The 5,415-nt window shown below is 33.7% G+C and overlaps 1 long non-coding RNA gene across 1 annotated transcript; it reads right to left on the reverse strand.

Annotated features, from left to right (window-relative positions):
- Positions 1–5,188: 5,188 nt before the first annotated feature.
- On the reverse strand, positions 5,189–5,415 carry LOC111624671. Its single transcript, XR_002756623.1, has 2 exons — positions 5,334–5,415; positions 5,189–5,247 (listed from the first exon to the last, which is right to left on the reverse strand). It is a non-coding gene; the product is annotated as an uncharacterized LOC111624671 (long non-coding RNA).

The following is a 5,415-nucleotide window of genomic DNA, read 5'->3' on the forward strand; positions in this document are numbered from 1 at the left end:
CTCTGCATTTTGTTTTTCCGGCTGATATATATAATAGGGAAAGTATGGCAATCGGTCAAAAAAATGACCTCCCGAGATTTTTATATTTTTGGACTCGGGACCTTGAAACGTCGAGAAACGTCGGGTTTTTTCCTGTAAGTACAGATAGACGGTCGGATAGCTGAGCGATCAATGTGGCGCCCTACCGCTCTGAGGGACACGGGTTCGAATCCGAACGGGTCGAAATATCCCCCAGGAATTTTTCGGGGGTGGTCCGTCCGGATATGTCGGGCCCCGTCCCTCACCACCCGATCTCCCATTATGGGCCTGGCCGAACCCAAAAGAGCTAAAAAGAGGCCCTCTTATTGCCCACAGGGCGGAAAGAGTTAAAAAAAGTACGTACGGATATTAATGGGCACGATTTTGTTCACCCTGTTCGAAGCTTAATAACTTCTATACTTTATGTCAAAAATTTCTGAAATTTTGCGGGCAGGTTTTTGTATTAGGGGGATTGATGCTATTAAATTTTGGTAGTTAAAGGTCGACGGAGTGGAGAGATAAAGAGGGTCATGTCATGTCATATCTCGAGTAGGGTCTGACTTTATAGCGATTTTACTCGTTATTAGCATTTATAGTTTTTTTTAAACCCATCCCTGCCCTCAAAATTAAGATTTTTTTTGCCATTTTATAAAATTAAAATGTTCTTTTAAATAAAATATCGTAACAGATGGCGCCACCAAATGTTACCGGAAAAGTTAAGCAACTCGTTGCTGGATTTTTTTAAATATTGTCAGTCATCCTTTCATTTCTGGTTGGTACAAAAGTCACAGTAAGCGAAAAACTAACCTGGCGAATATCTTTCTATTTTGGCGAATAAATAATGTGTTTGGCAAATGGATTGGCGGTTGCTATAAAAGAGCCATGGTGACTCCTGCATGATCTCCTGCACATACGTAACTATTCGTTTAAATGCTGCAACATAATGTCATCTTGAATGCTTCCCATACGTTAAAAGGCGTTTAAATTAAACGCTCATTATCAGAAAAACTCACTTAAACTGATGTAAAACATTGAGCAGTATATCCGAAAACTCGAATGGGTGCACCAGTTGATCTACTCGCGACAGCTGCTGATTGTTGTTTTGGACTGTGAATATAAGATAACATCGATTAAAAGATGCAACCCTATTCAGGACAAAAATGGGTAAAAGAAAGTGCCTCTTAGAATCGAAAATATATGATATTTAATTATTGTAGATTTTTACTTAATAATTATTATACTTATAATATCAATAGATTTATTATAAATTATATTATTATTATTGTATAATAATAATAATATTATTATTGTATAATAAGTATTTTCCAGAAATATATTTTCTGTAAAAAAATAGATATATGAATTCATGATATTATGGAAAGTAAAAGATACGTCTGCTGATTAGATTTTGTTTCTGGAATTACGTTTTGTGAATAACATGATATCCATAAAAGATACCTATTTTGGATATTTTCGTTTATTTTGTGATATGTAGGCCTGTTAATAATGCATACAGTATTTAATAAGAGGCTGTGAAACTGAATAAGATTTTTATTGTAAAAATAGTTTAGCATTGTATTTTAATGTTAAATAAAAACTTAAATCTGAAAATCATTCTCCACGTATGATAAGCCCTGAAAAAAGACGTCATAGTTCTAAAAAAATTAATTGTAACGAAATAATTAATATGTATAATGAGTTTACTGTTTCATACTGTGTCAAACGACACATCAAACTGCCATGAAATTGCTCATGCACGTGTGGAATCTGCATCATTATTCATTTATTATTCAACGACAACTATCGTAACATCTTCAACGACTTGTAAGGTGACAGGTTTATAACCTCGATCGGGTCGTCACAGATGGCAGTCAGGAATCATTCTACAGAGAGCTTGTTAAGTCGGGCAGACAGTGGCATAGCGTAGTGGGGGCGGCAGAAGCGTCCCGCTCCAAACGGCACTTTTAGGGGGCGGCAAAATTTCACAATAAATAATAATAATAATATCTTGTAAAAATTTGAACCATTTCATATTTTTGTCGCACCTACGATTCGGACCGATTGAAATGAGCACGAAACTTTTCATTACTTATTCTGTGACGAAACTGAATTTTAGTATTTTAAATTGAGATACATAAATAAGGGGGCGGTGAAATTTTCCTCCGCCCCGAACGGCTGACACCCACTCTATGCCACTGCGGGCGGAGCTAGGTTTTTCGGGGTCTAGGGCTTTTTGAAGTTTAATTGGGCCCCATTTTTTCCAAATCTAACCTAACCTATTAACTATTTTTTACCATACGATGAGTGCTCATTGTCGTCCAAATAAATTGTGTTATCTGATTCTTATTATCTTTATAGTGAATTTAATTCCATTTTGTTAATTTAATTACACATTCAATTTTTTTTCCATGGATGATTATATAAATAGTATAGTATAGTATATAAAGTATATTTTCATTATCATTGCAATTTATGAATGAATAAAACTAAATTTAAGAAATTATAATGTTTATTACTTTATCAATTCAAAACCTTTTTAATCTTATTAAATAAATAATAATCTTATTTGTATTGCAAATGTCATGCTCAGTCGATACTGGTTCCAAGTGCCATGCCACACCAAATTCAAGTTATAGCTAACATAAACATGTGTTATATTTTTATTATTCTGAAAAATAGGCAATGGTCTTCTTCAAATGACCTTTTTTTAACTATAAGATAAAGAAAAGGAAGCTAAAAGGTCACAGGAAAAAGACTATTTTCCACAGGTCTAAAACCTAAATGGGACCGTATTTCCCAGAAAGGCCCCCTAGTGTTTGTTTGCTATGGACAAGATCATGCTTCCTACTGTGCAACTACCCTTTGGCATATAGAGTTGCCTTAATGCCTTGTCATCGGGTAAATCCTTTTAAGCTGGCAGACAAAAGTTAATGGTGTATAAATGATTTAATTATGAAAAAACAATAAGAAAATTTTTTCTTTGGTTCCAGACTAATTTATATTATAAGTATAGATATAAAACAGTTTGTATTATTAATAATTGTGGAAAATCTTTTATTATAATCGAGGAAAATGGTTGTCATAATCGGTCCTGTATAAAATTCGTTTAAAATTCCTCGGGTAATGTGATGAATTGTGACAATTAGACACTTAAATAATAAGAATTCTTAGAAATTTCGTACTAGTGTTAATTGATCTTTTTACATGGTGTAAATACATGACAATAATTATTTAAAGGTACATTCCTGTTGCAATCTCTGAACTGTAGTTAAATTTTATGCTGTGTCGAGTTAAAAACAATTGTTTATAAATATAGCAATGTTGTATGAAGTGTACAGTTTGTGATAAGTATAAAGTGTACACATTTATACTGTAATTGCTTGTAATAAATAGAATTTTTTATCCTCTCTTTAATGTTATTAGCTGAATATTTATATCGAACGTTACAAATCTCAGGAGTGTTTCAAGTACCCCGTTTTACTTGTCACCGGTCACTGGATTTACGTTAGTCACGTTAATTAAGAATTTGGGGAATAAATTTACATGTTCATACCAGTTGGCACGTCTGTACAAGAGGATTAAATGGGAAGTGTGCTTCGGTTTCTTTTACGATAAACCATTTAAATTAGACAATCCGGAAGATCTGCTGTTGTAATATTATTGCAATTTAAATACTCAGTAAAAAATGTACGCTACTTGTACTTTGTTAGATTTCGTACAATACAAATTATTCTTCATAGAAAGTAAATAAGCACTAGTTTTGCACTGTTTAAAATGTATTGTATTGTCGAAAATTTCTGAAAATTTGCAGGGTGGTTTGTTTATTAGGGGAATTGTTGCTATTAAATTTTGGCTGTTAAAGGTCGAAGGGTTGGGGAGATAGATAGAGGTCATATCACGAGTAGGGTCATAGATTTAACGATGATTTTACTCGTTATTATCATTTACAATTTTTTTAAATAAAATCCGTTTCTCAAAATTATGCGTTTTGCCATTTTATAATAAATAAAAATATAAAAGTTCTTTTAATAATATGTCGTAACAGATGCTCCACACGCAGTTATGCTGCCGGGAAAGTTAAGCAACTCGTTTTTTATAGTTACTTTTTAGAATGGAGTAATTATATTTATTTAATAATATAACAACAAAATACAATGTATAAAGAGAATATATTTATTATATTACAGTAGAGCCTCGATTATCCGACTGTCGATTAACCGACACCTTGGTTAACTGACTGTCCTAGTTGGCAAATTTCAAATGTCCGCTAGTGATGTGGCGCTACAATATTTGGCTATGTCTTGGCTACTTTGATATTATTTCTACGTCTTTTAGCTGGCAACACTGGATCGACCATGAAAGGGAGCCGGTATGTAAACGAGGCTTAATTTTCTAATTTTTAAAGATATAATAGCGACGATTATTATTTTAAAAAAATTTTTGTTAGGCTTAACTTCNTAATGGGTACATTTCTTCCTAATAACGTTTAATATATTTGGCCTAATTATTTTAATTTAAGGTATTCTAACACATTATTTAATGGTAACGCAATAATAATATACAAGGCTAACAAATTCTAATAGGTTTACGGGTGGTCAAAGTAAAGCGCACGAGGCAAACACAAACGTGAAAACATCTACCGGTATCACTTTGTCTTGTCTTTTTATGTTGGGTGAGAGGTATTAAAAAATTGTGCCCAGTGATAAATTGTGACGTACGATGTGATGTCACAACTTACCACTGTTTATACGCAAAGAATTATGCCTTCCGGGAGGTCTTTTAAAAATAACTGGCCCCTATTCAGGCATTACAGACGTGGAGAAAACCCGGAAAACTCTACGTGGCCAGCTCGTACTTGTGAGGCGCGAACCATCCACCGAACTCCCGTGTTTAAGAAAGGGAACCCCTTGGCTACTGGTGGGCTACCTATCATCTTTTCGCCGAAACATTGAGTTTGCTGTTCTTCGAGTTTCACGGTACACCTGTAAACTAACGGTGTCTGATGCTCCATAAAATTTGTTAGTAACACTTCCTTACAGTCCGAAAAAATTAGTCATTATTTCTTTTCTGGATAACAATTGCTTAAATTACTTCGAAATGCGAATTAGTTTTTTAACTGCGAAAACGAAACATGTTCTTTCCATGTTTGACGGTGCAATGTTTCTCTTTCTTCAAAATTCCGCTCACTTCAATACACGAAGAAAATATCGAATAAAGAGAACTGATTACCTGAAATCAAAAACAATTTGTTAATAACATTTATACCTGTCGTATATTTACGCGATTAGAACGATTAGAAACAAATGACAATTTACTCTTATCGGAAAATCCCGTTTTATGTAGAAGAATCCGCCAATGGATATGCCGAGAGGAATCTTGCCAAATCTCTTCATAAAG

This window comes from Centruroides sculpturatus, unplaced genomic scaffold (assembly GCF_000671375.1).
Source record: "Centruroides sculpturatus isolate CEXI.00-Female unplaced genomic scaffold, Cexi_2.0 scaffold263, whole genome shotgun sequence".
Taxonomy (NCBI): Eukaryota; Metazoa; Arthropoda; class Arachnida; order Scorpiones; family Buthidae; genus Centruroides; species Centruroides sculpturatus.